The sequence below is a fragment of the Protopterus annectens genome, chromosome 1.part0 (genome assembly GCF_019279795.1).
Source record: "Protopterus annectens isolate FY-2018-M chromosome 1.part0, PAN1.0, whole genome shotgun sequence".
NCBI classification, from domain to species: Eukaryota; Metazoa; Chordata; order Ceratodontiformes; family Protopteridae; genus Protopterus; species Protopterus annectens.
Window position 1 is genome coordinate 1,331,731,285 of NC_056725.1, and position 20,081 is coordinate 1,331,751,365.

Here is a 20,081-nt window from a genome sequence, read left to right on the forward strand (position 1 = left end):
TTAGTGGGCAAAGGTATGCTTAGGCTACTCACTGGGTGCATGCCACTACACAGTCCATCCCCATACTGCCCTACCAGGACACAATGAGGACCTCTCCAGGGATATTATGGTATAGAAAGGGTGTGCCTAATGGTGACACAAACACAACTTGGGTGTGTGTGCACCACAGCAAGTGCTGCATATATATCTCCACTCAATGACCATAGCTGTTTGTCCACATTTACAGGTTGTGACATGGTGCCAAAAGAAATGAAGTCCCTAGAATAGTTCTCTGAGACAGAGACAGATGTACTATTGCAAGCCCTCAGAGTGAGCAAGGACAATAGGTATTATATAGATATAAAAATGTCTAGGACTTTTGTGAGTATTTGTGGCATGGGGCAATGGTGGATGTTAATGCTATCCCTTGCCCCACCAGGGCAGTCCATCAGGTATGGAGAAAAGTCACTTACATAATCTTGTATGCCCATCAGAAGGCTTACTCCATTGCACAGGAATTGATGGACACAAGTTGGGGGGGTCTATCATAGCAGACCACCCTAACTGCCACTGAGACATTTTTATTGCCCTTGTGTGGAAAGACAGAACAAACACTGATAGTTGGTGAAGACCTGGATGTTGAAGATGAGATGAATGTACCTTTCTGTGTCTCTGTTAATGATGCAGCCTAGTGGTATTACCTTATGTCAGTAACATGGTTTGGGGGACACATGCAGTAAGCTCAGGGATGCTCAGCAATGCTGTTTCTACAATGCAGACACATCTGGGATGCAATCACAATGCAGAACCACCCAAGGTATATGTGTTTACATTCTCTGTATAACAATAGTATATAAGTGTATCACTGGTTAGTGACATTGTCACATATTTGTACTGTCATACACATTTGTTTACCTGTCTGCTTTCAGAAATGCTGCAATTACTGCATCCTCTACCATGGAAAAGGGTGTGCCTGGTGCTGGTGGTAAATCTGACACTAATGGTGAAGGCAGCCTTATCATAGCACAGTCAGAGGACATAGTGGCACTGCTGGTAGAGGTGACTGTGTGGGGGGCATACTACCACCTATGTCCGACAGTGACAAGCTATGTTCCTGTAGAATCGGACCCACCTCACCATAACCCATGGAAGAGCAGGTTATGCCCAACACAACTGGTAAATTGGCAAGGCCTTTCAATGTTCAGACATCTGGAGTAGGTACACTCCTTTTATTTAGCGCTTTTGTCTGCAATAAGCATATGACTTCTTCAGAATACAAGAAGCTAGCTTTGCTTCTTACCTTATATATACTCAACATGTCATGTGGTTAAAATAATTAGGGCAATAATTCAATTAGACCTAATTACCCAGATAAAATAATAAAATAAACATGTAAAAAATACATATTGCTTTAACATTTGTATACAAATCACAGCAGTTTCTTTAAAAATACTCACATTATGCTAAAGAAGTATACTGAAACAATATACTAACCAATATACTGACCCCCTCCCTCAAACATACGTATGTATATATATTTGAGATTTATTATGTATATTGCTAAAGATGAAACTCAGCTTTTAATTTAAGATAGCTCGATAAAGAGACTGTTTCATTTAGACCAGGGAGCTGATTGGCATTTAATTTTAACTGCCACATCAGCTCACGTAATTCAAGGAACAGTTCAGTTGGACTCCCCCCATCCTTATAGCTAACTTGTTCTATAACAGTGAACTTAAAATGATGGTTAGGGTTGGCTTTAATATGCTTAAACAATGCATTGTTCACATTACCTCTTCTGATGTCATATAAATGTTGATATATTTGCTTATTAAGACAATTAATAGTTTTTCCTATATAAAACTGTGGGCAACATTGACAAATTGCTATATAAACCAAATTCTTGGTCCCACAATTGTACTTTTGCCTTAGGGATATATTACCAAATCCCTGAATAGTGAAACCTTGGTTCTCTAAGATAAAGGGACATTGGTTACAGTGCCCACATTTCCTCATAACACCTTAACACCTTTTAAAATAATTAGTCTCCAATAAATTCTTTATTGTTTTGTCCCTTTTGTAAACCACTACTGGGTAATCTCCCAGTTTACTTTTAAATTGCTGCTCAATGTCAAAAAGTACCCAATTATTTCTTAGTATATTTTTGATGTTATCAAATGCTGGACTATATGTTAGCACCATAGAATGGTGGAAAGAATTGTTGCTATTATCTACAGGTAAAACCTGGGTATTAATGTTATTTTTGGCTGCCATTCCCAAAATCGGTGCAAAATAACCTTAATTTCTCTTATGGATAATTTCCTGAAAGATAGGTCTAATAAAACTTATGGGATACCCTCTGGCAGTTAACATATGCTCAAGGGTCCCCACCTCCTTTAAAAACATCTGGTTGTCACTTACCATTTGGGCCAACCTAACTCCTTGCCCTTTTACCAAAGATCTTTTTTGATGTATGGGATGAGCACTGGTAAAAAGCAAAAGGGTATTGGAAAAGGTGGGTTTACGATATAATGTGGTGACAAACTTGTTGTTGTCCCTATATTTAGATATTGTAATATCCAAATAATTAATACTATCTTGGTGGGTCATCATTGTAAATTCCAGAAAATGTATACTGGAATTTAATGTTTGAAAAAATTCATCCAATTCATCTTGGCTCTCATTCTATAATATTAGATTATCCTCCAGGAACCATCCATAAAAAAGGCATTTTTTTGTAAATCTTGGTCTCAAAAACCACCATGGTTTCCCACTCTGCTAATACAATGTTAGCAAAAAGGGGTCCACATGAGGCCCCCATTGCTACTCCCACCTTTTGTTTAAAATAATGCCCTTCAAACAGTAAAAAAATTGTTTTTCAGTACTATTTCCATCAAAGTTTGGTACATCAAAATTCTAGAATGCCCTAACTTACAATGTATACATAGGAAATCGTAGAACATGTTAATGTCTTCTTCATGAGGTATAGAAGTGAACAAATCCTTTACATCAATAGTAGCAAAGGTAAGATTTTCTTTATAAAATTGTTGAGAAATTTTCTTTAAGCAATCCCATAAATCAATCAAAATGTGATTGAATTGCTTTAATACATCTTTACATCCAATATCAATAAATTTAGCCATTGCATATGTTTTGGATGCCTTAGCGTCCACTATTGGCCACATAGGGGGATTGATGGGGGACTTGTGGATCTTAGGTGCCCCAAACATTGTAGGCGTACAGGGGTGTTGTTGCATCAGATAATCATGCTCACCTAAGGTTAATTGATTATCTAATAACAGGCCCATTAGTACAATATCCACAAGCCTGTATGCAATGTTGACCTGGTTAAGTGAAACGTCTTCATACACCTCACCATATAAATGGGTTAACATTCTTTGGATATAAATTTCATGATCCATAGCCACAAGTCCACCACCTTTATCAGGCTTCATCAACCTTATTTTTTTGTCCTTAACTATTTGTTCAAGTAATTCTTGTTCACTGCAGGTGAGATTGTTATTTGTCAACTGTGTGGAAGTATTCCTACATAAAATAGAAGTCCTAATTTGCGCTATACATATGGTCTCAAAAACCTGTAAGAGTGGGTGAAGGGGGGGGTAAAAGGTGCTACTTTTCTTACATGTTTCCAAAGGTCCAAACTGGATATCATTGTCAAAATATATCCGAAGGTTAAGTTTCCTAATATAGAGTTTAAATTCTAAAATTGTGTTCTCAATATTGGTTTTTCTACTGGGGACAAAATTTAAGCCCCTTTCAAATAAATCAGCCCATTCTCTTGTAATAAGGGCTGAGCTAAGATTGTAAATCTTGAAATAACCTTTGGTGTTCAAAATTACAGTGTCTCCTTGGGGATCTAAATTACTCTCTACATTTGTAGCCCTGTATACAGTAGCTATCTCCTTGTTTAACCTCTCCCCTCCCCCCTCCCCCAATAGTGACTCCCCCTCTGCTGATGGTAATGAGTGTTTGGTAAATAATTGTTGTTGTTGTAGTAATTCGTATACTGTCTCTATTCCCCTTCTTGTCTCTGTTGTCTTTGATTTTGAAGGCGTTCTGAATGCCTCAAGGGTTCCCCTAAAGGGGCCAGATTACCACTATTGGCTTTGGCACCTAACAAATCATCTGTTTCAGAATCAATTAATTCAGGGCTTCCATGACTATCATAGTTACTCTGTCGACTAGGTGTGGGGTAAGCTATACCCCTTTCATAATCACTTTTATCCCTATTAAGTTTTTAAGTTTTTTAGTTTTAATCCCACTAATCACCTTGTCGACATTCACAAATAAAGCCCTGTATTCATTCATTTTAAGAGAGAAACATAGATCAACAGTAATACGTTTGTTTAATACATCAACATAGGATGTAAGTCCAATAAGTTTTTTGTTATTGTCTCTCACCAACTAATCTGCCCATAACTATAGAACAATTATCACCTCTTTGCTAGTACTGCAGTGTATTGTGCCTACTTCTGCTTCACATGGTCTTTTCCTGCAACACTTTCCTCCAAATGGTCCTCAACCAGTTACTCCTCCACCACTGACTGTGGTCTGATTGGTGATCCTGTAGCAATGCTCTGCTTTAGCTATCAGCATTCTACAGACAGCAAATATCTTGCTGCAAGTCTGTAGAGTATACTGTAGCACACTACCATCAAAATCATAAGGCAGTGGGTCTCATTAGACTGAAAAAATACTCAGTGGTGTTTCAGGTTGGCAACATTGCAGAGTTCTATATAGGCTCAGCCATACACTGTCCTTGTTGTGCATATGATATGTTAGGCATGGCAAGATCCTCCTGTCATGTGGAGGGCTACAGTGCACACTGCAGTGGGTATCAGGGGCCAGGATACAGAAACCCAGTACAAGCATGTTAATACCTGCATAGAGGCAGCTGTACTGACCAGGAAGAAGTACAGAACTAACTCAAAAACAAGTCACCACAACATCAACAGGTTGTATAACAGAAGGAAAAAAATAATGGCAAAAATTAGGAGGTGTGGCACCCAGCAGGATAAAAGCACTCTCAAACTAAACAAACAGCTCAAATGACAAGTCTACCAAAGCCAAATTTGACGTAAATTTGACCTCCTAGGCCAAGGACAACCACAGGGCACTTTTTAGCTATGTCCACAACCTCAAAGGCAATACACAGTTGTGTGCTACAGACAAATTAAGCTCCAACTTTACCCCTCTCTTCCTATCAACCTTCCTTCAGGAAATACGATCAAATATAAATCGTCCTGCTATCACTACGGAACAGGTTGTTAATGCAAGGATGTCTTCTAAATAGCATGAAACATGATCTATAAGGCCTTCTGGAATTGCTGTTTAACTGTAGCCTCCAAACAGGCTTTGTGCCTCATGAATGGAGAACTGCAGCAGTTATCCCTCTGCACAAAGGTGGGCCATCTCCAGACCCTGGAAACTACAGACCCATAAATTTCAATAATCTCATATGCAAAGCCATGGAAAGAATTATCATGGACAAGATCAATAATGACACAGGAAACCTTCAGACACTGGACCAAACCCAGTTTGGTTTCATCAAGGGCAGGTCATGCCTACTCATTCTGGTGGACTTCTTTGAGAAGGTAACCAAAGCAATGGATGAGGGCAAAAATGTTCACACTGTGTACCTTGACCCGGCTAGTGCATTTGACACAATCCCCACTCAGGCATTGTTGACAAACTTAAGAGGTTAGGTATAAAACGTTATGTTACCCAGCAGATACCCAGCTGGCTCATAGACAGGACCCAGGAAGTTGGAATTGGAGAATCTACCTCTATAAAGAGGCTAGTCACAAGCAGAGTTCCTCAGGGATCGATTCTGGGACTGATTCTTTTTGGCATTTACTTCTCTGAAGTCAAGGCCAACATCACTGGCCTCCAGCGGACTAAATCTGCAGATGATTGCAAATTAGAAGCTGTCATTGAATCACCCACTGATACAAATGTTCTCCAGGAAGGGCTGGCACAGACAAACAACTGGTGTCAGAGCCATGGACTAAAATTAAATGCCAAGAAATGCATAATAGTATCCTTTGGGAAGTCATCCATCCCTGGTAACTATATATTGACAATACAACCCTAAGAGTTGACCCAGTAGTCAGAGACTTGGGGACACACATAGACAGCAATCTAGCTTTTGACCATCACAGGTCTACAGTAGTGAGGAAATCATTCACACACTGAGCTAATCGGAGGAAGTTGGAGGAAGGGATCTGAGCTAACTAATCTGTGATATATAACATTAAGTATCCTGTTTTTTGCTTATTTCTGAGTTATTTATAGCACTTTTATTTTACTCACTGTGTGTGAGGCATTAAGTAGAATTTTCTACAATTGTTAAGCATCTGGTTGGGTTTGTTTGTTCTGATTTCCTGCTAGGAGTGTATCATATAACTTGTTTGCATTTAAAAGCATTCCCTAGTGTCTCCTTGATCCTTTATCTGTTTAAACATTTCTGCAGTTTTTTCTACCTAAGTAGTGTTGGTAGTGTAGCATTGTCCATATTCAGGCTTGTGTTTTGGGCCTAGTTGTTTGTTAGTAGAGGCTGTGTGTCTGAGCACATGTCCCAGGCTATCATAGCTTAGCCAAAGCCAGTTTAGCATTTCAGTGAGAGTGAATTGTTAGTGGTCATTGGCTGACTGGGGTTGCCTGGACTACGCCTTGGAGTAAGCACCTCATTGGTTCTTTCAACCTTTTTTTAAAGTTGTTTCAGGTTTCAATTTTGTTACTTAAGAAGTTAACTTGTGATTGTTTCTGCCATTTCACACTGAGCTAATCGGAGGAAGTTGGAGGAAGGACTCTGTCCTAACTAATCTGTGATGTATAACATTAAGTGAAAAATTATATGGCGCTAGTCACTCAGCTGCCTCGCCATTAAAAAAATATATTATATGGCTCTTATTGCTTGCTGCTTGGTGTGATGGATTTGCAGTGTTCTTAAGACACTCAGTCTTGCTGGCTGGATTCTGCTAAAATTCAAAGTCTGATTATGTTTGCATTCACAGTCTGTTGCATACAGAAACTTGCAGAATATACACTGATAAGAGAATATACTTTGCAGCACCTGTCTTTAAGAGCAGTAACCAATAACTTTTATAATAAACCAAACTGGAAAACCATTGCAGCTTAAAAGTACTGTTCCAACTTTACTTCTCATATAGTACAGATGATGTGAGAGATATAACATTTACCTTAGGACTTGTGTCCCTATCATACCTCTAACCAACTGGATTTATACAGCTCTTTATATACAGTTTTTAGTCATGCATAAACATATTTTGGAGAATTGCTTATCCTGTAGAAACAATTCTAAACTTCCTTGTTTTACAATGTCTTGTAAGAGACCAGCTTTTCTGACAGTGTGAATATCCTGTAACAGTGTCCTGATGTCCATGTAGAAAAACATATTTTTGAGGAAACACATTGTCCTGTATTCTATTTGAATCTGTGTATAGAAACATGTGTTCTTATGTCAATGCTGATAAGCATATCCTGTTTTTATGAAGAAAAACATATTTTTGAGAAAATACATTGTCAGAGATCAGCTTTTCTGACAGTGTGAACATCCTGTATTTTATTTGGATCTTTGTATAAAAAACACTTGTTCTTGTGCCATATCCTGTTTTTCCATGCAGAATAACATGTCATTGTTCTTTAAAAGCAGATTTTGCATTTTTGTTCTTGCATACATCCTGTTTGAGTCTGTAAGGGAAAAATGTCCATTCTTTAAAAGCAGATTTTGTATTTTTGCTCTTGCATACATCCTGTTTTGAGACTGTAAGGGAAAAATGTCCATTCAGCAGATTCCTTTTCCAAGCCATGGTCATTTAGTATGACTGCTGATCACATATTACTAACTGCATTTAAGCAAGCCTTTTCTTTCAGCATATTTACAACATAATTAATTTCAGACTAATATTAATAAAATCTAACAATTCCCTCTGTTTTTAAACATACTCAAAACATTTTATATAGAAAACACAAGAAACAAACCTTTAGTTTGATACAACAAATCAAAATGCAATTTTACATAGTTAATACAATGATATTAAGTATTACTACCAAACTGAATGTATTTCAAACTTTTTCTTTTGCAGACCATTCTGTGAAAATATTTTGTCAGTTATGAGCTGTGTCTGCTTTAATTTTACTTGATTAATTTATTATTTTGCAATTACAGAATTTAATTTATGACTTAGAACTGTTTCATTAACTTTTTGCAACTGTTAAATTAACTATAAGAGATTAGAACCATGTGTTTCTGCAAGCATTTATACACTACTGAAAACACACAATTTCAATGTCATTTTAACCATAACATTGTGGTCATGTCTTTGAACTGCCCATTAACATCTTGGTAAAGTACTGAACTGGGCTTAGATAATAAATATTTGAAAGCAATTATTTTACTGGGGTAAAACCAATGATATTACAACTTGACAAATTACTTTTGAACTTATTACAATGTATCCTGATCAGTATGTATTTACACAGACTGTTTGCTATTTATGCGTTTTAATTTACTAGGTATACTGGAATAACATTAATATTAAGCAAAATCTTGGAAAATGTTTGTCTCTTTAGAAATATCTAGTGGAATTGATACTAAATCCATATGTCCTGTTATTTTAAACTACATACTCAACAATTATTAAAAATATTCATGCTTTTTTATACCAACATTGTTTTGTCAAAAACATATTGAAATAGTGACCATTCTTGCTATTAGAAACATTTATGCATTTTGCATATCTTTATTCTCTCTTATATAGCTTTAATAAAGCAATTTTAAATCATCTCTTGTTTAACCATTATAATAGCTATTAACAACTTGTAAAATATCTTATCCTGTCAGGTTTAATCCAGTTTACCAGTATTTCTAATACACTAATACCTGTTTTTTCCTCTCCCTAAAAGAGTATTGTCAAGAAGGAATGAGATATTTTTTCCTGTAGCTTTATTTTAGACCGTTATTATTTATTTTTTCTATAGCTTTATTTCAGACCCTTGTTGTTTATTTTTTCTGTAGCTTTATTTCAGACCCTTGTGCAGTACTGCTTACACAGTCAGTGTAAAACTGAGAAAGTGCCCCTCCCCCTTATACAGTCAGTGTAAAACTGAGAAAGTACCCCTCCCCCTGTAGTACTTCAGCACTGTTTACCTGCCCTATGCTGTGAGAATAGAATGTATGTCAGCCTAACACTTTGGCCATACATTTATGTTATTTAGTTACTAATAAACTATGGACTTTTATCTGATTTGATCATTAGTAGGTATTTACACCCTCCTGCACAATTGATTTGAACTGTATGTATACTATAGCCCATTTTCTGTCTGTACTTGATTTAACTGAGTTTTTTTTTTGTCCTTTTAACATTTACTTGCAAACAGATTATAAGTGACATCTATGCACAATTGTGACATTTTATTACAATTACTAAATAGTGTTGCCTGTAAATATTTTAACAATTATGTTTTAATAACAATGATGCTTTAGAAAAACTCAAGCTACTTGCCTGGCAATCAGTCTTGTTGTTTATCTTATCTTTCCAGCATTTCCTATAACTATTTATTCAGTCTAGGAAGGTCTGAGCTCACATTTTATACTCTATAAACCATAATTAATTATTTTAGCATTTTTCCTTTAATGTGATTGTGATTTGCATAACTATGCATTTATACTACATAAATAGACATCATTTTACAATTACCTTACATGGATTTCAGTATTTTTTATTTATTTATTTATCTATTTAACTGTCCTGCCATTAATTTTACAATAACTGTTTGAATAATACCATCTGTGATTTTCTTTTTAAAATTCAGAACTTTAACTGTTTGGTGTTACCATATAATTATAAACAAATTGTAAAAAACAAAATAGATATTAGTTTAACCAACACATTTATATTTATATTATTTATATTTGCTGTTGTCTGCCTGTTATTCTTGTGTATTGTAACAGATGTACTCTAGATGAAAAGAACACACATGCATGTCTGTCTTGTATCTGTATATCTTTATACAAGCATGTCAGTCTTGTGACTTTAAATCTTTATTCTTATTAACTATTTTTATTTAATTTTTATACACTAGAACAGTTTTGTTTACCTTTTGACTATGCTAATGAATGACATTCATATGCTTTACTTTACTGTAGTACTGATAGATGTCTTGCTTTAACTGAATGAAAGTAAAACATTTAAGAATGATTTGTCCAGACATCAGATCCTACCATCCTACCATGTATGTTTAACCATTTTTAAAACATAAACATATTATAAAATATATTTCTTTTGCACAGATTAACTGTGTATGCAGGAAGTTCCCAGTCTTTGTCAGTTCAGCTAATTTATTTTCTTTATCCTGCAACTCCGGATTGTAGACGTCTAAAAAACTTTACTACTGCAAGCTGCATAAACTGGAATACTTCTGTTTAGGATTTACACATACATACAAATGTTAGTTACTGCAATTTAACTGAAGTGACCCTCTGCAGGGCTTACCATCACTCCTCCTGTGTTTGAATTGCAGATTGTAGGTTCAAATGCAGACTAGCTTGCCATTGAAAAAATTATATGGAGCTAGTCACTCAGCTGCCTCGGCATTGAAAAAATATATTATATGGCTCTTATTGCTTGCTGCTTGGTGTGATGGATTTGCAGTGTTCTTAAGACACTCAGTCTTGCTGGCTGGATTCTGCTAAAATTCAAAGTCTGATTATATTTGCATTCACAGTCTGTTGCATACAGAAACTTGCAGAATATACACTGATAAGAGAATATACTTTGCAGCACCTGTCTTTAAGAGCAGTAACCAATAACTTTTTATAATAAACCAAACTGGAAAACCGTTGCAGCTTGAAAGTACTGTTCCAACTTTACTTCTCATATAGTACAGATGATGTGAGAGATATAACATTTACCTTAGGACTTGTGTCCCTATCATACCTCTAACCAACTGGATTTATACAGCTCTTTATATACAGTTTTTAGTCATGCATAAACATATTTTGGAGAATTGCTTATCCTGTAGAAACAATACTAAACTTCCTTGTTTAACAATGTCTTGTAAGAGACCAGCTTTTCTGACAGTGTGAATATCCTGTAACAGTGTCCTGATGTCCATGTAGAAAAACATATTTTTGAGGAAACACATTGTCCTGTATTCTATTTAAATCTGTGTATAGAAACATGTGTTCTTGTGTCAATGCTGATAAGCATATCCTGTTTTTTATGAAGAAAAACATATTTTTGAGAAAACACATTGTCAGAGATCAGCTTTTCTGACAGTGTAAACATCCTGTATTTTATTTGGATCTTTGTATAAAAAACACCTGTTCTTGTGCCATATCCTGTTTTTCCATGCAGAATAACATGTCATTGTTCTTTAAAAGCAGATTTTGCATTTTTGTTCTTGCATACATCCTCTTTTGAGTCTGTAAGGGAAAAATGTCCATTCTTTAAAAGCAGATTTTGTATTTTTGCTCTTGCATACATCCTGTTTTGAGACTGTAAGGAAAAAATGTCCATTCAGCAGATTCCTTTTCCAAGCCATGGTCATTTAGTATGACTGCTGATCACATATTACTAACTGCATTTAAGCAAGCCTTTTCTTTCAGCATATTTACAACATAATTAATTTCAGACTAATATTAATAAAATCTAACATTAAGTATCCTGTTTTTTGCTTATTTCTGAGTTATTTATAGCACTTTTATATTACTCACTGTCTGTGAGGTATTAAGTAGAATTTTCTGCAATTGTTAAGCATCTGGTTGGGTTTGTTTGTTCTGATTTTTGTTTCCCACCCTCCCTGCCTCTTGGTATCCTTTTTTATACTTGGTGGCTTTGCAGTTGCCCACCCCTACTGTAAATTTGATCTGGGACACTCCTCCCAGTCTAGTGTCATTACCTCATTCTACCTATTCCAGGGAGAACATTTGAGAAAGCCAACCCAGTTAGCTTCTGTTCCTCCTTTCCCCTTTCCACTTTACAAAAAAATATATATATATTTTCTAAGCTTGTTTCTTGCCTTTCCGATAAGTTGTCTAGTCCAGATACAGATTTGCTGTATCCAGGACTGTTTGTAAGCTTCTGACCCCCCAAGCCTTTTTGTGTTGTAGGGAAGCTTTCTAGCTTAATTTTGTTTCTTAGAAGTAGCCAGTTTTCTAGTTTCAGCACTCAAATCTGTTTCTTTGAGCTCAGTACTTGTTCAGAACTCATTGTAAGCACTAAATAAGCTACAAATTACTGCAGCACTCAACTTTCTTCACTTGTCTGGATGAAAACAGTTTTTAGTACTTAAATAAGTACCTATCCGGCATGTCTAAGGGTCAGCTCCCGGTGTTTTCTCCTGTCTACCTGATGAATCTGGGCATCTTGGCGCAATGCAGCAATTGCCTCATGTACACAGACAACCCTCTCCTCCTACCACCCAACACTACAACCTGTGAGAGATACACTTATATAACCAAACTGGAAGCAAAGCTCTCTTCACCCAAGACTGGACTAGACAGTCAAGAGGAGAAGGTAAACATTTACACCACACCACACTCATCACATAGTCCCACAAAACCTACACCACCAAAACACACACATAGAAACACAAAACACGCACCTACATTCGCGGAGGCTCTCAGAAAAAATCTACCCAAGCAACAGGAACCTCCAAAGCAGAAATGCAAGCAACCTCCACCACCCCCCCCCCAACACAACCCAAATGACAAATAGCCCACAAACTCAGTGTGCCACTCAACCACAGCCCATAAGGCATAACAAAGTGCCCAACACTCTAGTCATAGGTGACTCTATAGTCAGGCACACTGATGTTCCACTCACCAGGCTAAACAAGGAGAAAGTTAATGTCAGCTGCCTGTCAGGTGCCAGGATCCACCACATAATGTATGCACTCAGGTCACTCCACAGCAAGTACAAATATGACTCTGTCATTGCCCATGTTGGTGTGAATGACCTGAGACATACCTCCCTGGACTGCATGAAAAGAGACATGGAGGAGCTTTCTGATCTTGTAGCCCAGGCAGGTATGATCCTAGCCCTGAGTAGCATCCTGACATCACCCAGGATGATACCACAGTACAAGGACAAAATGATTGACATCAACAATTGGCTAAGCTTCTGGTGTCATTCTAAGGGGATCCAGTATCTGTCTGCCTGGGATGACATGATCGGCAAACCACGATGCTTTGCCAGAGATGGCCTGCACCTGTCGCCCTTGGGATTCAGGATACTGGCTAAGGCTCATGCCACCCCTATAGTGCCTTTTTTAGGCAAGATTCAAATGACAAATTTACCACGTCCAACCTTACACTTTAATTTAAAACCACATTTGTATGCATCTTGTGACAGTATTAATTTGATATATTTAGCTGTTTGCACTGAATGTCCAGCATTCTATGTAGGGTTAACAACAAGAAAGCTTAGGGACAGGATATATAATCACATATATGACATCAGGAAATGTGACCTGAAGAATGCGTTGGCGAAACACTGTTCTGCACATGCAGGGCATAAATTTAATTTCAGGGTTCTTCAGCTAGTGCAACCCTTGCTAAGAGGAGGGAACAAGATGCATCAACTTGAAAAGATAGAGTTAGAATGGATTTTTAGGATGAAGGCCCACCAGGAACCAGGTCTGAATCAATATATCACAATTAAACCTATTTTAGAATTAAGGAAATTTAAATAAGTGAGCAAAGATGAATGTTCAGACTTAACTTAATTAATTATATTATATTTTTGCTGGGTGTTATTTATGTATTATACACATTTATTGATTTTTTATGTTTTTACATACATTTAGATAGATTTTTATTTTATTCCTTTCTTTTTACATAATATATACATTGTGTCTATAGGATTGTTTATATTTATCAGACATATAATGTCAGTTGTATATAACTTTTACTATTTACAGTTTATGGTATGAATTAGAGATATTGAATTGTATAGCTGTTTCTTGCAGGTTGGTTTAATATGTATGTTTATAACATATTAAACAGTTTCTTTGTTTACAGCTTTATATTTTAGACATCACATCAGTTGTAATAGTATATAAATGTTGATAGACAAGCCATTACACCATCTTAGATATAGGTATTACAGTATATACACAGGCTTGTTAACATTATAGTAAGAGTTTCATGAAATATTGATTTTATACAGTTGATATGATACCATTGGAAGTAAATAATAGATTTAAATTTGTGATAGTTAACTATTTTCCTTTGGTCAATATTGTATTAAACTTGGTTTTATGTTTATATATACTTTTTCAACTACATTTATAGTTTTGCCAAATATATTATGCCATGATTATTATTCTCTATGGCGAGGTCTATATTCAGGCTGCTCTTATAAGGATTGTGATATTTTCCACTTGGTTTCATCAGAGGGTGTTTTCATTGACTAATGTCTCAGTTTTTTAATTATGCAATTATGCTATTTATGCAATTTAGTGATTGTTTGACGAGCACACAATTGAGTCTTTTTGACTTCATTATATAAACATGCACTGGTTGTACAAGTTATTAGATCTGATGAAGCGTACGATGTAGGTACGCAAAAGCGCTCATCTGTTTTATTTCATTTTTTGCATTCGTATTAAATATTTTTACTACAGCTCGTGGCAGTCCGACTTTGTTTTTTGGATTTCACTTGGTTTTGCAGTTTTACGAAGTTGTACTTTGGGCTAGTTGTCTTGTTTTACGGGTTTCACAGCCCATAAGGCATAACAAAGTGCCCAACACTCTAGTCATAGGTGACTCTATAGTCAGGCACACTGATGTTCCACTCACTAGGCTAAACAAGGAGAAAGTTAATGTCAGCTGCCTGTCAGGTGCCAGGATCCACCACATAATGTATGCACTCAGGTCACTCCACAGCAAGTACAAATATGACTCTGTCATTGCCCATGTTGGTGTGAATGACTTGAGACATACCTCCCTGGACTGCATGAAAAGAGACATGGAGGAGCTTTCTGATCTTGTAGCCCAGGCAGGTATGATCCTAGCCCTGAGTAGCATCCTGCCATCACCCAGGATGATACCACAGTACAAGGACAAAATGATTGACTTCAACAATTGGCTAAGCTTCTGGTGTCATTCTAAGGGGATCCAGTATCTGTCTGCCTGGGATGACATGATCGACAAACCACGATGCTTTGCCCGAGATGGCCTGCACCTGTCGCCCTTGTGATTCAGGATACTGTCTAAGGCTCATGCCATCCCTATAGTGCCTTTTTTAGGCAAGATTCAAATGACAAATTTACCATGGTAACAGGTACAAGCAAGCAAAATCTGAGGGTAATGCTACTTAATGCTAGAAGTCCAAACCTCTAAATGCACTCACTCGAGGCACTCCTTAAAATGGAGAACATCGACATCTGTGCAGTGACAGAGACCTGGTTCAAGGCTCCAGAGAGCACCCCTGCATTACCAGGTTATAATTCATACCACACCTTTCGGCCACCTAACCTAGACAGAAGCACTAAAGGTGGAGGCGTGTCCATATTCATTAAGGATATCCACACCTCCAGGCTAGTTGCTCAGCATAATGCATCTGAGATTATCCAAGTGCAACTAACTCTGGGCAAGACCGCAATGCAAATTGTAGCTTGCTACAGATCCCCCACCATGCCCCAGTATTCCCACTCCTCATTTCTTGATACACTGGAAAATATTAGGGTACAACCTAACACCCTAATAATGGGCAATTTCAACAACCCCACCATTAAGTGGGAAAACTACTCATGTACCAAATCTTGTGCTCAACGTTTTCTGGAATTCATAAATTCCAATGCCTTGGATCAAATTATCCACACCCCACCAGGGGCAGCAATATCCTAGACCTGGTCATTACCAACATGGGCAACTGGTGTTCCACACCAGAGGTCAATTCCTCTTGGTCAGATCCGACCACAAGCAAATAACCCTAAACATCCACATCCCACCCGCACCCCCCATTAGGGAAACCACCGTAAAAAATTTCTCCAAAGCCAACTTCACGCTTCTTAAGACAGAAGTGGCAAACTTCATGACACCCATGCTGACAGACAATAGAGATACGACTGCTGAATCCTATACGATTGCACTTTATAAGCACTTACACAAGTGCATGGATCATGCGATCCCTAACAGAACCAAGATGCTATCCTCCAAAAAAGGAAGCCAATCTGGTGGTCCCCTGCTATAAACAAACTCTACAACAGAAGAAAGAAACTGTTGCAAAAAAAGAATAAAATCCCATGATTGGAGGAACTCCGTGGTCAGCCTCAGTAAGAAGCTGAGATCCCTCATAAAATCCTCCAAAGCTAGTTATGAAAACAAAATCACCACTGATTCTAAAGACAACCACAAAGCATTCTATAGCTATGTCAATAATCTCAATGGCAACACTCAGATCTGCTCTGAGTTACAGCACAATGGCACTAAATACACAGAACCAACTGATATTGCCAACATCCTGGCATATAGGTTCAGTGCTAACTTTACCCCTCTCATCCCCTAAACGGCCCATCTCTATACCGGAAGAATGCAAAGTACCTGTAATCATGGCTGCGCAGGTAAAAAACACACTCTCCAAAGCTAAGAACACAGCATCCATGGGACCTGACAACATCCCAGGCTGCGTTCTACATGACCTACAGAACAAACTAGCACCCCACTTAAGTACCATGTTCAGTCATAGCCTCACCTCAGGCTTTGTGCCCACTGAATGGCACACAGCAATGGTTATCCCACTCCACAAAGGGGGAGCCACAGCGGACCCAGGGAACTACCGCCCCATTAGCCTGATGAGCCTGGTCTGCAAGGCTATGAAGCATATCATCATGGAACTTATAAACAATGACATTGGTAATCTCCACACTCTGGACCCTACCCAGTTCAGGTTTGTAAAAGGCAGATCATGTCTCCTAAACCTGATAGACTTCTTTGAAGCGGTCACCAAAGCCTTAGATGAGGGTAAGGTGGTACACACAGCCTATCTAGATCTCACCAAGGCTTTCTACACCATCCCCCACTCTAGAATTATAGACAAACTCACTAAACTAGGTATAAATCCCTATGTCACAAGATGGGTTGCCAACTGGCTCACTAACAGAACCGACACTGTGAAAGTAGCAGACTCTAAATCCAACTTCAGACCAGTGACAAGTGGAGTACCACAGAGTTCAGTCCTAGGTCCTCTCCTGTTTGGTATCTACTTCTCTGAAGTACAGGCTACACAGAAGGACTTTGGCTAACAAAGTTTTCGCAGATGACTGCAAACTAGGAGCCATAATCAAACTCCTAACAATGTGGACATCCTACAAAAGAGCCTCACTGAGACAGATGCCTGGTGTCAAAGCCATGGCCTCAAGCTCATTGCCAAAAAGTGCATTGTCATCCCCTTTGGTAAAAACACTGTACCCATGAACTACAACATAGGCGGTAGTATACTTAACACTGAAAGTGTGATAAGAGACCTTGGGACACAGGCGGACAGTAGTCTCTCCTTTGATAATCACATCACCACAGTGGTCAGGAAATCCTTCTACGTGGCACACCTCATCACAAAAGGATTCTCATCCAGGAAAAAAGAGGCCATTGTTCCCCTCTACTCATCACTCATTAGACCCATTATAGAGTACAATGCCCCTTTTGGTATGTACCTCACAAGACATCTACAACAACTGGAAAGGCTGCAAAAATACCTCACAAAGAGGATTACTTGCCTCAAACAGATGCCCTACACAGACCGTCTCAAAAAACTCCAGCTTTACTCACCTACTCAGAGGTGATCTCTGCCTAACATACAAAGCTATGTCAAAGCCAGAACTGTTGGACATGCTCCAAGTAAAGAAATCCCAATCCCTCCGAGCTACACACTCTAGGGACCTAAACCTTGTCACCACTATAAACAGAACATGCAGAAGGGATAGATTCCTGTCCTAGATACTTCCATACTCTGGAACAAACTACCTATCTATATCAAACAAAGCTCCTCATTAGCACTCTTCAAGAAAAATCTTGATGATTGGATGGGAGATAGGAAATTCACCCCAGGGATCACTTCTGTGGCTCTGCTTGACAGGGCACAGTAAAATAATTTTCTTGGGTGGCAAAAGCCAGGGTACCATTTGTCTAGGCTTATATAGGCCCTAGGGGCAATAGCCTAGTACCTACCTATGAACCTATGAACTTATTCTATGTTCTACAACTTATAAACAAAGGTATAGAATCTAGGTCCAAGGAAGTGATTGTTTCTCTATATTTGGCATTCTTCAGACGTATCACTAAGTACCATGTCCCCTTTGGTAAGTACCTAACCAGTTATATCCAACAACTGGAATATCTACAGAGGTTCCTTACTAAAAGAATACAGGGTGTAAGTAACATGTCCTATGTAGATCACCTGAAGGCCCTATCCCTGTATTCTATCTCCTACAGGCTTTTGAGGGGAGATCTATGTCTGGCATACAAGGCATTGCAGACCTCAATCTGATGGACCTTCTGCATATCCGCAAAACAAGCAGCACCATAATTAATAATTCTAAAGACTTAAACCTTGTCTGTGATATAAATAGGGCCTGCTGGAGAGACAGGTATTTATCCCAGAGACTACCCCTTCTCGGGAACAGGCTCCCAATCCATATGAAGCAGAGTTCCTCTCTAGCCCAATTCAAGTGTAAGTTGGACAGTTGGATGTGGAGCAGGAAACACATCCCTGGTTTGACACCTGTGTCTCTAATGGACACAGGCAGCCTGTAAATGGTTCAACTCCCAGGCACCTGCTTGTAAATATTTCACCTCCCAAGTCCCTGATTACACTTATCAAGGGTACCAGAACTTGTCAGAGATTTGGGATGTATGGCTAGGCTAAAAAAGAGCAGTGTGGTCGTTAGCCTAGTAAACACTTATGAATCTATAAGAACAACCTATAATGCAGCCTGTGCAGTTAAGACAGCTGCTATACCTAGCATCATAGCACAGTCACTCTCCCTGTTCACCAAGAAGTCTCACTGTACAAACTCTTTGATGATTGTGACTGATCATACAATTTTTCTGAATTTGTGAAATGTTGTACCTTATTGTTTATTCTTACTTGAATTCACAATGGGGCTGGTTAGCATAATGTTGCACATTTCTGTATCATTATATGTTTATTAACATAATATGCCAGCCTCATATTTTCATCTGCTTGCATGATGGCACTACCTGTGTCTTTAAATCAGCCCTGCCCTGCAAACCACTGCTCTTGATGCAATTCTGCATAACACAATGCACTGTTGATTTCTGAATTCTGACCGAAGTTTTTACTTAACATATTGTGGACAAACACAAGAGCATACCTATGTTTCAATGCAATGAATTCTTGTCATATTTCCCTGGATATTTACTGATGTCTGTGCTTAGCCACTAATTAACGCTTTTGTCATTTAAAATGTGTCAGTAATAATATATGTTTCTGAACATATGTCTGAAACTTCATAATATAGTATGACTGTATTTCTAATAATGCCAGAGGTTATCAGTTAAGTGCAGTGACTGTCCAATCTGTACATGCTGGGCCATATTCCACTAGAACATCTAAATATAGAATTTTGATTTTCACTGTCAAACCTCTTCACTCATTATTTTTAATTTGCTATTGTGCAGTGTGATTACACTATGACATTCCAATGTTTCTGGTGCTTAACAACATGTATTAATTGTAAATCCATTGGCTTAATTCCCAGACACACATGTAGGAGTTCAAAAATTACTACTGCTATCAACCACTGAGTGGAGAGCTGTGTATCTAAGGTCGCTTATGCTAGTAAGCCATGCAGTAAAAAGGTAAACCATTTCAAATATCGGTACCTGCTAGAGCAAGTCCAGAAACAAGGAGACCAAATGGCCAAAAAACAGGCTTACTTATACTAAGTCTGAGATGGCCATTTCCTGGTGTATTCCCTTTTCTCCAAGGTATGGCCTTCTCACAGCTGGTGTATATTATAGGTTGTGGGGTTGGGGGCTGTAGCCCTCCCTGTAGAACAGAACTTTAAAGGAGAAGAGCAATGCTCGAGAT

General features: G+C 38.0%; 1 protein-coding gene across 5 annotated transcripts in view; it reads left to right on the forward strand.

The window, feature by feature from the left end:
* CSF2RB (colony stimulating factor 2 receptor subunit beta) overlaps nt 1-20,081 on the forward strand; it is a 485,439-nt gene that overhangs the window by 450,019 nt on the left and 15,339 nt on the right. The gene's annotated exons all lie outside the window — the stretch shown is intronic.